General features: G+C 40.1%; 2 non-coding genes and 1 pseudogene across 2 annotated transcripts; all 3 read right to left on the reverse strand.

Moving 5' to 3' along the window:
- LOC130903285 (large subunit ribosomal RNA) overlaps nucleotides 1-5,725 on the reverse strand; it is an 8,281-nt pseudogene extending 2,556 nt beyond the window's left edge.
- Nucleotides 5,726-6,405: 680 nt separating this feature from the next.
- On the reverse strand, nucleotides 6,406-6,561 carry LOC130903288 (5.8S ribosomal RNA). The gene has a single exon (XR_009060678.1). It is a non-coding gene; the product is annotated as a 5.8S ribosomal RNA (ribosomal RNA).
- A 1,115-nt stretch (nucleotides 6,562-7,676) lies between these two features.
- On the reverse strand, nucleotides 7,677-9,598 carry LOC130903278 (small subunit ribosomal RNA). The gene has a single exon (XR_009060671.1). It is a non-coding gene; the product is annotated as a small subunit ribosomal RNA (ribosomal RNA).
- Nucleotides 9,599-22,548: the final 12,950 nt, after the last annotated feature.

Raw genomic sequence — 22,548 nt, forward strand, 5'->3', positions numbered from 1 at the left:
TTTCCAGCCTCTCGATCATTTGCCGTGCGATGATGCTACTGCTGCCGCCGCTGTTATTTGTCCACTTCAACAGTTTTTCATATAGTTTGACGCTATAAGGCAGGGAAAGAACAGCTGCCGTTGTTGGCGTAGCACTATTTATCAAGTTATTAAAGCGTCTTTTCATAATGGCGGGCACTTGTTGGGATAAGCAAGTTATACCCAGGCCGCCACCTCTTATAGGGGCATGCAGATAAGCATCAGCACATGTTCGGTTCAGACCAAGAAACTTTCTAACGGATACTCTGATGATCGTATCAGCGGCTTTTAAAGTTTTCTTGGTGACTATGGCGCTTTGGAGTTGATCTTGTATGCGCGGCAACAAGAAATGTTTAATGATGTTCAGTTTCTGTGCTGGTTGTAGTCCTGCTTTGTTTATTCTGTCGAGCTGGATTTTGAGGTCGGAAATGGTGGATCGAGTCTGTCCCATGACTCCATACCGCCTGCCCAGGTATTTAAACATATCCTGAGGTGTTAATTGGCGGATGAACTGACCCTCTGCCGCGAATAGAGGCCGAGTAACCACGTAAGAGTGTTTGTTGCCTCGGTTGACGTTAACCGATATGGCAACACTCTTTGTCGGGTTAATCGACATCCCTCGCTTCGCAAAGAACTCAGTAACAGTTCTAAGCTGCTTAGTGGCACCCTTGACAGACTCGGCCAACAGCACTAGGTCATCCGCGTACGCTAGTACTGACACCTTCATGTCATCTGAGACAGGTATGCCCGACCCACCATTCTCTAGTTCGCAAACCAACTCGTCCACTACTAAATTAAAAAGATAGGGCGATAAAGGGTCTCCCTGCTTTACGCCTCTATCGATGTTTATTCTCCTGGTTTTCTTGTTGCCAGCAGAGACTATGGTATAAGATTTTTGGTATGAGTCCATTATATACCTTTTAGTTGTTTCGTCTATACCGAACCTGTTCAGAGCTCGTAGGATGGACCATTGCGATACTGTGTCGAAGGCTTTAGAAAGGTCCAACGACAAGATGTTGTATGGCTTAACTCTACGTCTTCTTTCCTTGATGAGCGTTTGGAGTGAGATGTTATTCAACAGGACACCATCGATCTTCATGAAACCTCTTTGGTTGGCGTGTATCGGTAACGCCGAGAAGCGCTTACCGAGGACACGATGAAACACCCTGACAATGACCGATGATATTGTGATCGGTCTCCAGTTGTTAATCAAGCGTCGGTCCCCCCCTTTTGGAATAAGTGTTGTCCTGTTCCCTCGGAGCACCTCGGGAGTAACTCCAAAGAGAAACATGACATTATACAATAGAACCAATCTCTTCACAGGGGCCTTTTTGAGAGCTAGCAGGGGCACTGCGTCTGGACCAGCCGCCCCTGATTTTGAAGTGTTTATGGCCCAGAGGATGTCTGACTCTGTAATTGGCTGGTCCAGTTTATGTTCCTCTTTCTGATCTAAGATTGGTTCGTTGTCTAGGAGAGAGGGACTTCCGAATATGCCCCTGTACTCGGACTCTATTGACGCAATGTCAGGTAGTATATCGTCCCCCCAGAGCGGTTTCCCGTCTAGGATATCACGCGCCAAAGCGGCTCGATCGGATCGATATCGTCGTTGGACGACTTTGTATTTATACGAACGCTCATGGTTCCTGTTATTAAAGACTGGGGCCCTGCGGTTTCCGTTTGCCTTCGTTTTGGGCTTCCCAGTCCCTGCTTCGTTGAAGAGAGCAGTAATATATTCATTCACCTCTTTTCTCACTCCCTCTCTATGGCGGTCTAGGTTGGTGAATTGAGAGTAACGGAATAAAGTGCTATCATAAGTATTCCATCCGTCATTAGCGTGCCAATAATCGTATAAAAACGTAGAGATTGTATTGTGCCGGTGTTCTATCGCAATGGGTACGAACTCCTCAGCATTCGGATTAAGACTCTGACGATCTTTAAAGCTTGAGTCCCTGCCTCGACCTCTAGGACTCTCGAGAAGAGAGAACTCCACTACTTCGCCTTCTGCTTCCTCGTGGGGCCGCGCGTTTTCGTTCTCAAGTTGTTCGAGAACGTCTACGCGGGCCTCGATGTTATTTTCTTTTCTTAAGAATTCGAGGAGTTCCTTGTATCTATCCTGTTTCCGTCTATATTTGATAGAGTCGATTGTACGGTTAGGATAGATACTTTGGAGATGTTTATTTATGAAACGGCCAGTATAGGCGAGTTCGTGTTTGGCCATCTCTATATAGTCCTCATCCTCGAATTCAACGGGGGCATTAGGCTTTTCGTAGAGATTCTCAAGCTCCTCATTGTACTCCACGGGGTGTGCTCTCCGCATGTGCTGTCGCATTCCAGCGTATGTTTTATAAGTTTGTTTGCATACGGAGCAAACATTGCCGTCAGCCGGGGGTGCACCCCGGCAGCGTAGCCTTCTTAAATGGGTCTGAAGCCCAGTATCAGTGGCGAAAGTTTTACCACATATGCACAAGACCATAGTTCTAGGACTGAAACTAGGTCTGTCGTAAGTTCGATTCAATAAATATGGGATAGTTGGGTAGACAGGAAAAGACTTGTCTACCACTTAGATAAAAAGTCGGAAGGTGTACTATCCCTAAAACTAAAACCCCCAGGAGTCTGGAGGTGGGCACGGTCCGATAAAGGAGCCAGATAGGTGACCGTGGGGCAGTCTTCGGATGATCCCAATCTCTTAGAATAGACAAGAGATTGCCGTGTTGGATCAAGACTAAGAATCCTATCTGGGGCGCTCTGTACGTTAGCCACGCTAAAATAAATTCTAGCGTGTTACCGACTCTACCACGGGGAGGTGTACAGAACTTGATTAGGAGGGGCTGCAAACTTTAAAAGCTCACAACCGGGGATTCAAAGGCTTTGAGTGAATTTAACAGAAATGGTCGCCCTGTTGCTTTCTAAACCGCCTTCAAAAGTTCCGGTCGCAAAACTCTCTCCGCTACAGTTCCTAACCCTTAAGAGAGTCATAGTTACTCCCGCCGTTTACCCGCGCTTGCTTGAATTTCTTCACTTTGACATTCAGAGCACTGGGCAGAAATCACATTGAGTCAACACCCGTTGGGGCCATCGCAATGCTTTGTTTTAATTAGACAGTCGGATTCCCCTAGTCCGTGCCAGTTCTGAGCTGACCGTTGAATGGCGGCCGAAGAGGATATCCAAATACCGATTAAGGTAATATGGAACCTCGCAGCAAGACGGTTCCGCGGGAGGCCAAGGCACGGGACCGAACTCGGATTCATAATTATCACAAACTCCAACCAGGAAGGAAAGAGAGATGCTCCAATTACTTCACCTCGCCCAGGCCCGGCACGTCAGCCGTGACCCACTTCCTCGCCAAGCCCGACACGCCCCGATCCTCAGAGCCAATCCTTATCCCGAAGTTACGGATCCAATTTGCCGACTTCCCTTACCTACATTATTCTATCGACTAGAGGCTCTTCACCTTGGAGACCTGCTGCGGATATGGGTACGAACCGGCGCGAGCCTCCACGTGGCCCTCTCCTGGATTTTCAAGGTCCGAGGGGAAGATCCGGACACCGCTGCAACTGCGGTGCTCTTCGCGTTCCAAACCATATCTCCCTGCTAGAGGATTCCATGGAACTCGAACGCTTATGCAGAAAAGAAAACTCTTCCCGGATCTCCCGACGGCGTCTCCAGGTCCTTTTGGGTTACCCCGACGAACTCTCTTGCGAGGGCCCGACTTTTTGACGGTTCCGCTGCCGGGTTCCGGAATAGGAACCGGATTCCCTTTCGCCCGATGGGTGTGTACAAACTTTTTACGTAAGTAAATAAAGCTACACCACATCAACATCGGCTTTCGCCTAGGGCTTAGGATCGACTGACTCGTGTGCAACGGCTGTTCACACGAAACCCTTCTCCACGTCAGTCCTCCAGGGCCTCGCTGGAGTATTTGCTACTACCACCAAGATCTGCACCGACGGCGGCTCCAGACGGCCTCACGGCCAATCCTTCTGCGCACACCGCCGCGACCCTCCTACTCGTCAGAGCTTCATGGTCGCGCGCAAAACGCGAACCGCACATGCCGCTGACGGTCGAGTATAAGCACGACGCTTCAGCGCCATCCATTTTCAGGGCTAGTAACTTCGGCAGGTGAGTTGTTACACACTCCTTGGCGGATTCCGACTTCCATGGCCACCGTCCTGCTGTCTTAAGTTACCAACGCCTTTCATGGTATCCCATAAGCGTCGATTTTGGCGCTTTAACTCGACGTTTGGTTCATCCCACAGCGCCAGTTCTGCTTACCAAAAATGGCCCACTTGGCACTCTGATTCGAGTCTCGCGGCTTCATAAGTTCGAGCAAGCCGGAGATCTCACCCATTTAAAGTTTGAGAATAGGTTGAGGTCGTTTCGACCCCAATGCCTCTAATCATTCGCTTTACCGGATGAAACTCGTACGCTACGAGCGCCAGCTATCCTGAGGGAAACTTCGGAGGGAACCAGCTACTAGATGGTTCGATTAGTCTTTCGCCCCTATACCCAGTTCCGACGATCGATTTGCACGTCAGAATCGCTACGGACCTCCATCAGGGTTTCCCCTGACTTCGTCCTGACCAGGCATAGTTCACCATCTTTCGGGTCCCAGCGTGTACGCTCTTGGTGCGCCTCTTCTCGTAATGAGAACGAGACGCCCCGGGAGTGCGAAGCGTTTACAATTTTTATTTGCAAATCGCTTATCCTCCCTTGGTCTACGCGAGGTAAACCTTTACTTTCATTACGCCTTTAGGTTTAGTTATTTCCCAATGACTCGCGCACATGCTAGACTCCTTGGTCCGTGTTTCAAGACGGGTCCTGAAATTACCCAAATCGATAGCGTCGTTGATCGGCGTTTCAAAACGAGGTCTGTTCGAGAACACCGTAACCAACAGTCGTTCCGGGACAGAATCGGCATTATGTCCGATTACCGTCAAACACGAAACGCTCTTGCTACGGGCCGAACGCTAATTAATCTAGCGGCCCCGCGCCATATTTCTACCGTCGAGCGAGTCTGTCGGAACATCGAGGGTCCCCATGAATTCGAATAAAATCAAGTGGTCTACCACCTCGAGTCTTAGACAGACACCCAACGGATCACGACGTCCTACTAGAGGAAAAGTGCACGCGTTCGATATCGATTAGAAAAACGTAAAACGCGATTTATTGTAATATGCCGAAACACAAACAATATCCGTCATACAAACGTTCAACTTCAATTATCGAAACGCGAATGAATTTCCTCTTTCGACCTTTCGGGTTTCTCAGGTTTACCCCTGAACGGTTTCACGTACTCTTGAACTCTCTCTTCAAAGTGCTTTTCAACTTTCCCTCACGGTACTTGTTCGCTATCGGTCTCGTGGTCATATTTAGCCTTAGATGGAGTTTACCACCCACTTAGGGCTGCACTCTCAAGCAACCCGACTCTCAGGAGAGATCCTCACGCAATCGGCAACGGTCGCTACGGGCCTGGCACCCTCTATGGGCTGTGGCCCCGTTCAAGAAGGACTTGGACGCGCCGCACGATCTCGTGATAAACGGATCCTCCCTAACACCACATTTCCCGGTGGCCGATATCGACCACGGGATTCGGTGCTGGGCTTTTCCCTGTTCGCTCGCAGCTACTGAGGGAATCCTAGTTAGTTTCTTTTCCTCCGCTTAGTAATATGCTTAAATTCAGCGGGTAATCTCACCTGCTCTGAGGTCGATATATTATAATATATCTCGTATAATATTTAAATACAATTCGCCAAACTATCATAATCATCTCTCATATGAAATATAACATTATTTGTTTTTATTTAAAGAGTCGGCAGCAGCAGCAGCAGCATCAGCATCAGCATCAGCAACACACCACCAGCCTTTATACATATATAATATTTTTAATATATATAATTCATATATTTTGTCGATATACCGTGTGTATAAATGATATAAATAAAACACTGGTCAGACGTCCAGTCTTCGAAACTTTATTATTTCTCTCGGACACGACGACCGCGTTATCATTTTATCATAAATATATTATATATACACACACTTATTTATCGACTATATATACGTCGTATATATGTATAATATATATATATTATATATAAATATAACTCTCTACCAAACAAATTTTATGTATTTCATATAAATACACGATTAATTTATGGTATAGCGGGTTGTGTTCAAAAATTGCGTAACTTTTTCTATAAAAATTTACGCTGCTTTTCGCACTTTAGGATGCCGCACAAATACAAAAAAAAATACGCACAAGTTTGTATGTGCATGTGTTTTTTCTTAATTAGTGTGCGTTATTGTTTCACATCCAACACGCTTAGGCATTATTTTTCTTTAATAAATAGAAAAATTTTAAATTCTAAGCAGTCTTTTAAATTGATACGACCCTCAGTCAGGAGTGGTCCGGGAACGAGTATCCGAGGACCGCAATGTGCGTTCGAAATGTCGATGTTCATGTGTCCTGCAGTTCACAAGTTGACGCGCAATTAGCTGCGTTCTTCATCGACCCACGAGCCAAGTGATTCACCGTTCAGGGTAATCATTTTATTATTATGTCGTTTTCTCATATTCTATTCGTCGTATTTTTAATATTTGATTATTATTAAATTAATAATATTATTATAATATCTTATACGCGTATAGAAAATTTATATAACGACATTTTTTATATATATATATATATATATATATATATATATATTATAATAAATGGTAATTATTCGAAACTTTTAGAGAAATTATAATATCGTACTTTGATATATCTGATAAATTTTAACCGCTGCACATGTTTTATTACAAACGAGGCGCGCATAGACAGATATCTCGCACGATATATTCCTCCTCTATATATTATTACAGTTTTTTTTTTTATCTTGAAAGTTTTATACAAATTTCGACGGTCGGGCGTAAATCTTCGAACACCTTCGAAATAATACATAAAATATTATTTCTAAAACGAATTTTTATACATATCGATAGAATCGACATGTGCTTAAATTTCGTTTAGGTACCCGGATGAAAATGTCTCAATAACATAATCATCACATATAATCTTGTCGATATTTTCTTGTATTACCTTCAAACGATAAAAAACTTAGGTAATAATATAATAAACGAAATAAAATTTATCCATAAAAATATAGACACACACACGACAACAGACGACGTTTCAATAAACTATATATTTTTCGTTTATTATAATAACGATTCTTTATCAGAACGTTTTTAGTTAACAAGAAATTTTGTTAATGATCGTTCCGTCAATCGTTATAATATATAATAATACATATGTTGTTATTGTTGTGTCGTCATCGTCGTCGACGCCTTCTATAAACTATGATAAAAATTTTTCGTTATATTTTTATTGGAAAAATTTATATATGTAAATATATTTTTATAGACGTATGAATTATATTTATCTTTTTTTTTTTAATTTTATTCGAAACTTGTTCGAATTTTGTAAAAATTAAAAAAAGATTTCAATATATATACATCTATAATATATATATATATATATATATATATATAATTTATAACATATATAAATTTCTTTTGAAGAGTTCGATAATTTTGTAGAAGAAAATTCTCTTTTACAATTAATACAGACTTGATTTCGTTTTTTTTTTTTTGTTTAAAAACGAACAAATACTCTGTAATGATCCTTCCGCAGGTTCACCTACGGAAACCTTGTTACGACTTTTACTTCCTCTAAATGATCAAGTTTGGTCATCTTTCCGAAGCATCGGCGACGCCGAAACGCCACCGCGCTCAGTCCGAAGACCTCACTAAATCATTCAATCGGTAGTAGCGACGGGCGGTGTGTACAAAGGGCAGGGACGTAATCAACGCGAGCTTATGACTCGCGCTTACTGGGAATTCCTCGTTCATGGGGAACAATTGCAAGCCCCAATCCCTAGCACGAAGGAGGTTCAGCGGGTTACCCGGGCCGCTCGGCCAGGGAGGACACGCTGATTCCTTCAGTGTAGCGCGCGTGCGGCCCAGAACATCTAAGGGCATCACAGACCTGTTATTGCTCAATCTCGTGCGGCTAGAAGCCGCCTGTCCCTCTAAGAAGAATTATTTGTACGCCGACAGTAAAAACCGCGAACGGCAAGAGCCGAAACTCAATACCGACGGGCCTTTGGGATGTCGAAATACGCCTAGTTAGCAGGCTAGAGTCTCGTTCGTTATCGGAATTAACCAGACAAATCGCTCCACCAACTAAGAACGGCCATGCACCACCACCCACCGAATCAAGAAAGAGCTCTCAATCTGTCAATCCTTCCGGTGTCCGGGCCTGGTGAGGTTTCCCGTGTTGAGTCAAATTAAGCCGCAGGCTCCACTCCTGGTGGTGCCCTTCCGTCAATTCCTTTAAGTTTCAGCTTTGCAACCATACTTCCCCCGGAACCCAAAAGCTTTGGTTTCCCGGAAGCTGCCCGCCGAGTCATCGGAGGAACGTCGGCGGATCGCTAGCTGGCATCGTTTATGGTTAGAACTAGGGCGGTATCTGATCGCCTTCGAACCTCTAACTTTCGTTCTTGATCAATGAAAGCGTTTTTGGCAAATGCTTTCGCTTCTGTCCGTCTTGCGACGATCCAAGAATTTCACCTCTAACGTCGCAATACGAATGCCCCCATCCGTTCCTATTAATCATTACCTCGGGGTTCCGAAAACCAACAAAATAGAACCGAGGTCCTATTCCATTATTCCATGCACACAGTATTCAGGCAAAATTTTGGCCTGCTTTAAGCACTCTAATTTGTTCAAAGTAAACGTGCCGGCCCACCTCGACACTCAGTCAAGAGCACCGCGGCGGGATTGAGTTGGGCCGCCCTTGCGAGCTAAGCCCACCGGCAGGACGTCCCACGACACGCCAGTTAACACCGCGTACGATGAACCAGCGGCGTGGGACACAGATTCGACTACGAGCTTTTTAACCGCAACAACTTTAATATACGCTATTGGAGCTGGAATTACCGCGGCTGCTGGCACCAGACTTGCCCTCCAATTGATCCTCGTTAAAGGGTTTAGAGTGTACTCATTCCGATTACGGGGCCTCGGATGAGTCCCGTATCGTTATTTTTCGTCACTACCTCCCCGTGCCGGGAGTGGGTAATTTGCGCGCCTGCTGCCTTCCTTGGATGTGGTAGCCGTTTCTCAGGCTCCCTCTCCGGAATCGAACCCTGATTCCCCGTTACCCGTTACAACCATGGTAGGCGCAGAACCTACCATCGACAGTTGATAAGGCAGACATTTGAAAGATGCGTCGCCGGTGCGAGACCGTGCGATCAGCGAAAAGTTATTCAGAGTCACCAAATTGTACGATGACGAGCAAGCCCGCCACCGATTGGTTTTGATCTAATAAAAGCGCTCCTTCCGTCTCCGGTCGGAACTCTGTTTGCATGTATTAGCTCTAGAATTACCACAGTTATCCAAGTAAATGTGGGTACGATCTAAGGAACCATAACTGATTTAATGAGCCTTTCGCGGTTTCACCTTAATTTGGCTTGTACTGAGACATGCATGGCTTAATCTTTGAGACAAGCATATGACTACTGGCAGGATCAACCAGGGAACTGTGTTTTATAATATATATAATATATATTATTATTATTATTATTATATATATATATATTTTATAATAAAAAACTATTATCGAAAAAGTTTTAATAACAATATCCAAAAGAGGATAAATTATGATGATGTTTTTTATATTACATATATACTTTATATTTATACATAATATAATAATCATCTATATTCGTGTATAAACACATTGTTATTTACTTTTTCTTTTGCGTGTTTGCTGCGCTTATTATTGAAAATATATAATTTTCAGCGCCACGCTTTATTTATATTTTTTCTTATTTTATAAAATTTCACCGAATCGACTATAAATCTATCTAAATTTAATCGAAATGAGAAAAATTAGATGATTACGTCGACCGGGCTACAATTTCGACATTATCTCTACCCTTCGCTAGATTGTAAGCGACATGGTTTATACATTAGGTAATAATGAACGAAATTTTTATTCTCGCACGGAATAATGAGAGTTATCGCAAATATTGTGTATTATATATATAAAAGTGTAATATAATATATATTTTTCATAGACGATCGCATATGAATCGCTCACGATAGAACGCTAGCTAAATTCGCGATCTCGCAATAGATATTTAATTTGTGGATAAATTGATATAATATCTAAAAAGGGAACCGCTAGCAATATACGTTAATATATTGGAGGAGAACGGGGACCCTTTCAGAAAACTATATAATCCACCGATGTGGAATGACCGAAACAACGTCTTTACGTAAATTATAACGAGTTTATTAAAATTTAACGAGACGTCAACTTCGATACACCACACATATATGTGCGCTGTACAACGGTACGCCTTCTACATTAACATTAATAAAGATGTATAGTGAAAATATATAAAAGATGTATTGTGAATATTAAAAAGAAGTATTATGAAATTACATGTTTTGTATTTAGAAGCCGTCCGAGGTGTATCTATCACATAAAAGTGTTATGAAAATATTAACAATAAGGAAAAAAAGTATTATGAAATTAGATGGCCGCTCGATGTATGAACGTACGAGGTGTATTATATAAAAGTTGTATGAAAATAGAAATAATAATGAAAAACAAGTATTATGAAATTAAATTCCGCTCGATATAGGAACTTGTCGAGAAAGATGATTTGTGAAGTTGAATGGAGATGTTTTGTATGTAGAAGTCGTCCGAGGTGTATGACATAAAAATGTTATGAAAATATTAACCATAAGGAAAAAAAGTATTATGAAATTAGATCGCCGCTCGATGTATGAACGTACGAGGTGTATTATATAAAAGTTGTATGAAAATAGAAATAATAATAAAAAACAAGTATTATGAAATTAAATTCCGCTCGATATAGGAACTTGTCGAGAAAGATGATTTGTGAAGTTGAATGGAGATGTTTTGTATGTAGAAGTCGTCCGAGGTGTATGACATAAAAATGTTATGAAAATATTAACCATAAGGAAAAAAAGTATTATGAAATTAGATCGCCGCTCGATGTATGAACGTACGAGGTGTATTATATAAAAGTTGTATGAAAATAGAAATAATAATAAAAAACAAGTATTATGAAATTAAATTCCGCTCGATATAGCAATTTGTCGAGAAAGATGATTTGTGAAAATTGAGTGGAGATGTTTTGTATTTAAAAGCCGTCCGAGGTGTATGACATAAAAGTGTTATGAAAATATTAACAATAAGGAAAAAAAGTATTATGAAATTAGATCGCCGCTCGATGTATGAACGTACGAGGTGTATTATATAAAAGTTGTATGAAAATAGAAATAATAATGAAAAACAAGTATTATGAAATTAAATTCCGCTCGATATAGGAACTTGTCGAGAAAGATGATTTGTGAAGTTGAATGGAGATGTTTTGTATGTAGAAGTCGTCCGAGGTGTATGACATAAAAATGTTATGAAAATATTAACCATAAGGAAAAAAAGTATTATGAAATTAGATCGCCGCTCGATGTATGAACGTACGAGGTGTATTATATAAAAGTTGTATGAAAATAGAAATAATAATAAAAAACAAGTATTATGAAATTAAATTCCGCTCGATATAGCAATTTGTCGAGAAAGATGATTTGTGAAAATTGAGTGGAGATGTTTTGTATTTAAAAGCCGTCCGAGGTGTATGACATAAAAGTGTTATGAAAATATTAACAATAAGGAAAAAAAGTATTATGAAATTAGATGGCCGCTCGATGTATGAACGTACGAGGTGTATTATATAAAAGTTGTATGAAAATAGAAATAATAATGAAAAACAAGTATTATGAAATTAAATTCCGCTCGATATAGGAACTTGTCGAGAAAGATGATTTGTGAAGTTGAATGGAGATGTTTTGTATGTAGAAGTCGTCCGAGGTGTATGACATAAAAATGTTATGAAAATATTAACCATAAGGAAAAAAAGTATTATGAAATTAGATCGCCGCTCGATGTATGAACGTACGAGGTGTATTATATAAAAGTTGTATGAAAATAGAAATAATAATAAAAAACAAGTATTATGAAATTAAATTCCGCTCGATATAGCAATTTGTCGAGAAAGATGATTTGTGAAAATTGAGTGGAGATGTTTTGTATTTAAAAGCCGTCCGAGGTGTATGACATAAAAGTGTTATGAAAATATTAACAATAAGGAAAAAAAGTATTATGAAATTAGACCGCCGCTCGATGTATGAACGTACGAGGTGTATTATATAAAAGTTGTATGAAAATAGAAATAATAATAAAAAACAAGTATTATGAAATTAGATCGCCGCTCGATGTATGAACGTACGAGGTGTATTATATAAAAGTTGTATGAAAATAGAAATAATAATAAAAAACAAGTATTATGAAATTAAATTCCGCTCGATATAGGAACTTGTCGAGAAAGATGATTTGTGAAGTTGAATGGAGATGTTTTGTATGTAGAAGTCGTCCGAGGTGTATGACATAAAAATGTTATGAAAATATTAACCATAAGGAAAAAAAGTATTATGAAATTAGATCGCCGCTCGATGTATGAACGTACGAGGTGTATTATATAAAAGTTGTATGAAAATAGAAATAATAATAAAAAACAAGTATTATGAAATTAAATTCCGCTCGATATAGCAATTTGTCGAGAAAGATGATTTGTGAAAATTGAGTGGAGATGTTTTGTATTTAAAAGCCGTCCGAGGTGTATGACATAAAAGTGTTATGAAAATATTAACAATAAGGAAAAAAAGTATTATGAAATTAGATCGCCGCTCGATGTATGAACGTACGAGGTGTATTATATAAAAGTTGTATGAAAATAGAAATAATAATGAAAAACAAGTATTATGAAATTAAATTCCGCTCGATATAGGAACTTGTCGAGAAAGATGATTTGTGAAGTTGAATGGAGATGTTTTGTATGTAGAAGTCGTCCGAGGTGTATGACATAAAAATGTTATGAAAATATTAACCATAAGGAAAAAAAGTATTATGAAATTAGATCGCCGCTCGATGTATGAACGTACGAGGTGTATTATATAAAAGTTGTATGAAAATAGAAATAATAATAAAAAACAAGTATTATGAAATTTAATTCCGCTCGATATAGGAACTTGTCGAGAAAGATGATTTGTGAAGTTGAATGGAGATGTTTTGTATGTAGAAGTCGTCCGAGGTGTATGACATAAAAGTGTTATGAAAATATTAACGATAAAGAAAAAAAGTATTATGAAATTAGATCGCCGCTCGATGTATGAACGTACGAGGTGTATTATATAAAAGTTGTATGAAAATAGTAATAATTATGAAAAATAAAGTATTACGAAATTACCTAAGTTTGGTGACTGACCGGCAGAGGGCGCTAGTGTCTATAAAACCGTGTTCAGTTTGTCGTCTGGCCGGCAGAGGGCGCTAGTGTCTATAAAACTGTGTTTAGTTTGTCTTCTGGCCGGCAGAGGGCGCTAGTGTCTATTAAACCGTGTTAAGTTCGGTGACTGACCGGCAGAGGGCGCTAGTGTCTATAAAACCGTGTTCAGTTTGTCGTCTGGCCGGCAGAGGGCGCTAGTGTCTATAAAACTGTGTTTAGTTTGTCTTCTGGCCGGCAGAGGGCGCTAGTGTCTATTAAACCGTGTTAAGTTCGGTGACTTGCCGGCAGAGGGCGCTAGTGTCTATAAAACCGTGTTCAGTGTGTCGTCTGGCCGGCAGAGGGCGCTAGTGTCTATAAAACTGTGTTTAGTTTGTCTTCTGGCCGGCAGAGGGCGCTAGTGTCTATTAAACCGTGTTAAGTTCGGTGACTGGCCGGCAGAGGGCGCTAGTGTCTATAAAAATGTGTTTAGTTTGTCGTCTCGCCGGCAGAGGGCGCTAGTGTCTATAAAACCGTGTTCAGTTTGTCGTCTGGCCGGCAGAGGGCGCTAGTGTCTATAAAACTGTGTTTAGTTTGTCTTCTGGCCGGCAGAGGGCGCTAGTGTCTATTAAACCGTGTTAAGTTCGGTGACTGACCGGCAGAGGGCGCTAGTGTCTATAAAACCGTGTTCAGTTTGTCGTCTGGCCGGCAGAGGGCGCTAGTGTCTATAAAACTGTGTTTAGTTTGTCTTCTGGCCGGCAGAGGGCGCTAGTGTCTATTAAACCGTGTTAAGTTCGGTGACTGGCCGGCAGAGGGCGCTAGTGTCTATAAAAATGTGTTTAGTTTGTCGTCTCGCCGGCAGAGGGCGCTAGTGTCTATAAAACCGTGTTCAGTTTGTCGTCTGGCCGGCAGAGGGCGCTAGTGTCTATAAAACTGTGTTTGGTTAGTCTTCTGGCCGGCAGAGGGCGCTAGTGTCTATAAAACAGTGTTAAGTTCGGTGACTGGCCGGCAGAGGGCGCTAGTGTCTATAAAACCGTATTAAGTTTGGTGTCTGGTCGGCAGGATATAGCAACTTGTCGAAAAAGTTGAATTGTGTAAATTGAATGGAAATTTTTTTTATGTAGAAGCCGTTCGAGGTATATTATATAAAAGTGTTATGAAAATATTAACAATAACGGAAAAAAGTATTATGAAATTAGATGGCCGCTCGATGTATGAACGTACGAGGTGTATTATATAAAAGTTTTATGAAAATAGAAATAATAATGAAAAACAAGTATTATGAAATTTAATTCCGCTCGATATAGGAACTTGTCGAGAAAGATGATTTGTGAAGTTGAATGGAGATGTTTTGTATGTAGAAGTCGTCCGAGGTGTATGACATAAAAGTGTTATGAAAATATTAACGATAAAGAAAAAAAGTATTATGAAATTAGATCGCCGCTCGATGTATGAACGTACGAGGTGTATTATATAAAAGTTTTATGAAAATAGTAATAATTATGAAAAACAAAGTATTACGAAATTACCTAAGTTTGGTGACTGACCGGCAGAGGGCGCTAGTGTCTATAAAACCGTGTTCAGTTTGTCGTCTGGCCGGCAGAGGGCGCTAGTGTCTATAAAACTGTGTTTAGTTTGTCTTCTGGCCGGCAGAGGGCGCTAGTGTCTATTAAACCGTGTTAAGTTCGGTGACTGGCCGGCAGAGGGCGCTAGTGTCTATAAAAAGGTGTTTAGTTTGTCGTCTCTCCGGCAGAGGGCGCTAGTGTCTATAAAACCGTGTTCAGTTTGTCGTCTGGCCGGCAGAGGGCGCTAGTGTCTATAAAACTGTGTTTGGTTTGTCTTCTGGCCGGCAGAGGGCGCTAGTGTCTATTAAACCGTGTTAAGTTCGGTGACTGGCCGGCAGAGGGCGCTAGTGTCTATAAAACAGTGTTAAGTTCGGTGACTGGCCGGCAGAGGGCGCTAGTGTCTATAAAACCGTATTAAGTTTGGTGTCTGGTCGGCAGGATATAGCAACTTGTCGAAAAAGTTGAATTGTGTAAATTGAATGGAAATTTTTTTTATGTAGAAGCCGTTCGAGGTATATTATATAAAAGTGTTATGAAAATATTAACAATAACGGAAAAAAGTATTATGAAATTAGATGGCCGCTCGATGTATGAACGTACGAGGTGTATTATATAAAAGTTTTATGAAAATAGAAATAATAATGAAAAACAAGTATTATGAAATTTAATTCCGCTCGATATAGGAACTTGTCGAGAAAGATGATTTGTGAAGTTGAATGGAGATGTTTTGTATGTAGAAGTCGTCCGAGGTGTATGACATAAAAGTGTTATGAAAATATTAACGATAAAGAAAAAAAGTATTATGAAATTAGATCGCCGCTCGATGTATGAACGTACGAGGTGTATTATATAAAAGTTTTATGAAAATAGTAATAATTATGAAAAACAAAGTATTACGAAATTACCTAAGTTTGGTGACTGACCGGCAGAGGGCGCTAGTGTCTATAAAAATGTGTTTAGTTTGTCGTCTCTCCGGCAGAGGGCGCTAGTGTCTATAAAACCGTGTTCAGTTTGTCGTCTCTCCGGCAGAGGGCGCTAGTGTCTATAAAACCGTGTTCAGTTTGTCGTCTGGCCGGCAGAGGGCGCTAGTGTCTATAAAACTGTGTTTGGTTAGTCTTCTGGCCGGCAGAGGGCGCTAGTGTCTATAAAACAGTGTTAAGTTCGGTGACTGGCCGGCAGAGGGCGCTAGTGTCTATAAAACAGTGTTAAGTTCGGTGACTGGCCGGCAGAGGGCGCTAGTGTCTATAAAACCGTATTAAGTTTGGTGTCTGGTCGGCAGGATATAGCAACTTGTCGAAAAAGTTGAATTGTGTAAATTGAATGGAAATTTTTTTTATGTAGAAGCCGTTCGAGGTATATTATATAAAAGTGTTATGAAAATATTAACAATAACGGAAAAAAGTATTATGAAATTAGATGGCCGCTCGATGTATGAACGTACGAGGTGTATTATATAAAAGTTTTATGAAAATAGAAATAATAATGAAAAACAAGTATTATGAAATTTAATTCCGCTCGATATAGGAACTTGTCGAGAAAGATGATATGTGAAGTTGAATGGAGATGTTTTGTATGTAGAAGTCGTCCGAGGTGTATGACATAAAAATGTTATGAAAATATTAACCATAAGGAAAAAAAGTATTATGAAATTAGATCGCCGCTCGATGTATGAACGTACGAGGTGTATTATATAAAAGTTGTATGAAAATAGAAATAATAATAAAAAACAAGTATTATGAAATTAAATTCCGCTCGATATAGGAACTTGTCGAGAAAGATGATTTGTGAAGTTGAATGGAGATGTTTTGTATGTAGAAGTCGTCCGAGGTGTATGACATAAAAATGTTATGAAAATATTAACCATAAGGAAAAAAAGTATTATGAAATTAGATCGCCGCTCGATGTATGAACGTACGAGGTGTATTATATAAAAGTTGTATGAAAATAGAAATAATAATAAAAAACAAGTATTATGAAATTAAATTCCGCTCGATATAGCAATTTGTCGAGAAAGATGATTTGTGAAAATTGAGTGGAGATGTTTTGTATTTAAAAGCCGTCCGAGGTGTATGACATAAAAGTGTTATGAAAATATTAACAATAAGGAAAAAAAGTATTATGAAATTAGATCGCCGCTCGATGTATGAACGTACGAGGTGTATTATATAAAAGTTGTATGAAAATAGAAATAATAATAAAAAACAAGTATTATGAAATTAGATCGCCGCTCGATGTATGAACGTACGAGGTGTATTATATAAAAGTTGTATGAAAATAGAAATAATAATAAAAAACAAGTATTATGAAATTAAATTCCGCTCGATATAGGAACTTGTCGAGAAAGATGATTTGTGAAGTTGAATGGAGATGTTTTGTATGTAGAAGTCGTCCGAGGTGTATGACATAAAAATGTTATGAAAATATTAACCATAAGGAAAAAAAGTATTATGAAATTAGATCGCCGCTCGATGTATGAACGTACGAGGTGTATTATATAAAAGTTGTATGAAAATAGAAATAATAATAAAAAACAAGTATTATGAAATTAAATTCCGCTCGATATAGCAATTTGTCGAGAAAGATGATTTGTGAAAATTGAGTGGAGATGTTTTGTATTTAAAAGCCGTCCGAGGTGTATGACATAAAAGTGTTATGAAAATATTAACAATAAGGAAAAAAAGTATTATGAAATTAGATCGCCGCTCGATGTATGAACGTACGAGGTGTATTATATAAAAGTTGTATGAAAATAGAAATAATAATGAAAAACAAGTATTATGAAATTAAATTCCGCTCGATATAGGAACTTGTCGAAAAAGATGATTTGTGAAGTTGAATGGAGATGTTTTGTATGTAGAAGTCGTCCGAGGTGTATGACATAAAAATGTTATGAAAATATTAACCATAAGGAAAAAAAGTATTATGAAATTAGATCGCCGCTCGATGTATGAACGTACGAGGTGTATTATATAAAAGTTGTATGAAAATAGAAATAATAATAAAAAACAAGTATTATGAAATTTAATTCCGCTCGATATAGGAACTTGTCGAGAAAGATGATTTGTGAAGTTGAATGGAGATGTTTTGTATGTAGAAGTCGTCCGAGGTGTATGACATAAAAGTGTTATGAAAATATTAACGATAAAGAAAAAAAGTATTATGAAATTAGATCGCCGCTCGATGTATGAACGTACGAGGTGTATTATATAAAAGTTGTATGAAAATAGTAATAATTATGAAAAATAAAGTATTACGAAATTACCTAAGTTTGGTGACTGACCGGCAGAGGGCGCTAGTGTCTATAAAACCGTGTTCAGTTTGTCGTCTGGCCGGCAGAGGGCGCTAGTGTCTATAAAACTGTGTTTAGTTTGTCTTCTGGCCGGCAGAGGGCGCTAGTGTCTATTAAACCGTGTTAAGTTCGGTGACTGACCGGCAGAGGGCGCTAGTGTCTATAAAACCGTGTTCAGTTTGTCGTCTGGCCGGCAGAGGGCGCTAGTGTCTATAAAACTGTGTTTAGTTTGTCTTCTGGCCGGCAGAGGGCGCTAGTGTCTATTAAACCGTGTTAAGTTCGGTGACTGACCGGCAGAGGGCGCTAGTGTCTATAAAACCGTGTTCAGTTTGTCGTCTGGCCGGCAGAGGGCGCTAGTGTCTATAAAACTGTGTTTAGTTTGTCTTCTGGCCGGCAGAGGGCGCTAGTGTCTATTAAACCGTGTTAAGTTCGGTGACTGGCCGGCAGAGGGCGCTAGTGTCTATAAAAATGTGTTTAGTTTGTCGTCTCGCCGGCAGAGGGCGCTAGTGTCTATAAAACCGTGTTCAGTTTGTCGTCTGGCCGGCAGAGGGCGCTAGTGTCTATAAAACTGTGTTTAGTTTGTCTTCTGGCCGGCAGAGGGCGCTAGTGTCTATTAAACCGTGTTAAGTTCGGTGACTGACCGGCAGAGGGCGCTAGTGTCTATAAAACCGTGTTCAGTTTGTCGTCTGGCCGGCAGAGGGCGCTAGTGTCTATAAAACTGTGTTTAGTTTGTCTTCTGGCCGGCAGAGGGCGCTAGTGTCTATTAAACCGTGTTAAGTTCGGTGACTGGCCGGCAGAGGGCGCTAGTGTCTATAAAAATGTGTTTAGTTTGTCGTCTCGCCGGCAGAGGGCGCTAGTGTCTATAAAACCGTGTTCAGTTTGTCGTCTGGCCGGCAGAGGGCGCTAGTGTCTATAAAACTGTGTTTGGTTAGTCTTCTGGCCGGCAGAGGGCGCTAGTGTCTATAAAACAGTGTTAAGTTCGGTGACTGGCCGGCAGAGGGCGCTAGTGTCTATAAAACCGTATTAAGTTTGGTGTCTGGTCGGCAGGATATAGCAACTTGTCGAAAAAGTTGAATTGTGTAAATTGAATGGAAATTTTTTTTATGTAGAAGCCGTTCGAGGTATATTATATAAAAGTGTTATGAAAATATTAACAATAACGGAAAAAAGTATTATGAAATTAGATGGCCGCTCGATGTATGAACGTACGAGGTGTATTATATAAAAGTTTTATGAAAATAGAAATAATAATGAAAAACAAGTATTATGAAATTTAATTCCGCTCGATATAGGAACTTGTCGAGAAAGATGATTTGTGAAGTTGAATGGAGATGTTTTGTATGTAGAAGTCGTCCGAGGTGTATGACATAAAAGTGTTATGAAAATATTAACGATAAAGAAAAAAAGTATTATGAAATTAGATCGCCGCTCGATGTATGAACGTACGAGGTGTATTATATAAAAGTTTTATGAAAATAGTAATAATTATGAAAAACAAAGTATTACGAAATTACCTAAGTTTGGTGACTGACCGGCAGAGGGCGCTAGTGTCTATAAAACCGTGTTCAGTTTGTCGTCTGGCCGGCAGAGGGCGCTAGTGTCTATAAAACTGTGTTTAGTTTGTCTTCTGGCCGGCAGAGGGCGCTAGTGTCTATTAAACCGTGTTAAGTTCGGTGACTGGCCGGCAGAGGGCGCTAGTGTCTATAAAAAGGTGTTTAGTTTGTCGTCTCTCCGGCAGAGGGCGCTAGTGTCTATAAAACCGTGTTCAGTTTGTCGTCTGGCCGGCAGAGGGCGCTAGTGTCTATAAAACTGTGTTTGGTTTGTCTTCTGGCCGGCAGAGGGCGCTAGTGTCTATTAAACCGTGTTAAGTTCGGTGACTGGCCGGCAGAGGGCGCTAGTGTCTATAAAACAGTGTTAAGTTCGGTGACTGGCCGGCAGAGGGCGCTAGTGTCTATAAAACCGTATTAAGTTTGGTGTCTGGTCGGCAGGATATAGCAACTTGTCGAAAAAGTTGAATTGTGTAAATTGAATGGAAATTTTTTTTATGTAGAAGCCGTTCGAGGTATATTATATAAAAGTGTTATGAAAATATTAACAATAACGGAAAAAAGTATTATGAAATTAGATGGCCGCTCGATGTATGAACGTACGAGGTGTATTATATAAAAGTTTTATGAAAATAGAAATAATAATGAAAAACAAGTATTATGAAATTTAATTCCGCTCGATATAGGAACTTGTCGAGAAAGATGATTTGTGAAGTTGAATGGAGATGTTTTGTATGTAGAAGTCGTCCGAGGTGTATGACATAAAAGTGTTATGAAAATATTAACGATAAAGAAAAAAAGTATTATGAAATTAGATCGCCGCTCGATGTATGAACGTACGAGGTGTATTATATAAAAGTTTTATGAAAATAGTAATAATTATGAAAAACAAAGTATTACGAAATTACCTAAGTTTGGTGACTGACCGGCAGAGGGCGCTAGTGTCTATAAAAATGTGTTTAGTTTGTCGTCTCTCCGGCAGAGGGCGCTAGTGTCTATAAAACCGTGTTCAGTTTGTCGTCTCTCCGGCAGAGGGCGCTAGTGTCTATAAAACCGTGTTCAGTTTGTCGTCTGGCCGGCAGAGGGCGCTAGTGTCTATAAAACTGTGTTTGGTTAGTCTTCTGGCCGGCAGAGGGCGCTAGTGTCTATAAAACAGTGTTAAGTTCGGTGACTGGCCGGCAGAGGGCGCTAGTGTCTATAAAACAGTGTTAAGTTCGGTGACTGGCCGGCAGAGGGCGCTAGTGTCTATAAAACCGTATTAAGTTTGGTGTCTGGTCGGCAGGATATAGCAACTTGTCGAAAAAGTTGAATTGTGTAAATTGAATGGAAATTTTTTTTATGTAGAAGCCGTTCGAGGTATATTATATAAAAGTGTTATGAAAATATTAACAATAACGGAAAAAAGTATTATGAAATTAGATGGCCGCTCGATGTATGAACGTACGAGGTGTATTATATAAAAGTTTTATGAAAATAGAAATAATAATGAAAAACAAGTATTATGAAATTTAATTCCGCTCGATATAGGAACTTGTCGAGAAAGATGATTTGTGAAGTTGAATGGAGATGTTTTGTATGTAGAAGTCGTCCGAGGTGTATGACATAAAAGTGTTATGAAAATATTAACGATAAAGAAAAAAAGTATTATGAAATTAGATCGCCGCTCGATGTATGAACGTACGAGGTGTATTATATAAAAGTTTTATGAAAATAGTAATAATTATGAAAAACAAAGTATTACGAAATTACCTAAGTTTGGTGACTGACCGGCAGAGGGCGCTAGTGTCTATAAAACCGTGTTCAGTTTGTCGTCTGGCCGGCAGAGGGCGCTAGTGTCTATAAAACCGTGTTCAGTTTGTCGTCTGGCCGGCAGAGGGCGCTAGTGTCTATAAAACTGTGTTTAGTTTGTCTTCTGGCCGGCAGAGGGCGCTAGTGTCTATTAAACCGTGTTAAGTTCGGTGACTGACCGGCAGAGGGCGCTAGTGTCTATAAAACCGTGTTCAGTTTGTCGTCTGGCCGGCAGAGGGCGCTAGTGTCTATAAAACTGTGTTTAGTTTGTCTTCTGGCCGGCAGAGGGCGCTAGTGTCTATTAAACCGTGTTAAGTTCGGTGACTGGCCGGCAGAGGGCGCTAGTGTCTATAAAAATGTGTTTAGTTTGTCGTCTCTCCGGCAGAGGGCGCTAGTGTCTATAAAACCGTGTTCAGTTTGTCGTCTGGCCGGCAGAGGGCGCTAGTGTCTATAAAACTGTGTTTGGTTAGTCTTCTGGCCGGCAGAGGGCGCTAGTGTCTATAAAACAGTGTTAAGTTCGGTGACTGGCCGGCAGAGGGCGCTAGTGTCTATAAAACAGTGTTAAGTTCGGTGACTGGCCGGCAGAGGGCGCTAGTGTCTATAAAACCGTATTAAGTTTGGTGTCTGGTCGGCAGGATATAGCAACTTGTCGAAAAAGTTGAATTGTGTAAATTGAATGGAAATTTTTTTTATGTAGAAGCCGTTCGAGGTATATTATATAAAAGTGTTATGAAAATATTAACAATAACGGAAAAAAGTATTATGAAATTAGATGGCCGCTCGATGTATGAACGTACGAGGTGTATTATATAAAAGTTTTATGAAAATAGAAATAATAATGAAAAACAAGTATTATGAAATTTAATTCCGCTCGATATAGGAACTTGTCGAGAAAGATGATTTGTGAAGTTGAATGGAGATGTTTTGTATGTAGAAGTCGTCCGAGG

Source organism: Diorhabda carinulata, unplaced genomic scaffold (assembly GCF_026250575.1).
Source record: "Diorhabda carinulata isolate Delta unplaced genomic scaffold, icDioCari1.1 Dcau_19, whole genome shotgun sequence".
Lineage (NCBI taxonomy): Eukaryota > Metazoa > Arthropoda > Insecta > Coleoptera > Chrysomelidae > Diorhabda > Diorhabda carinulata.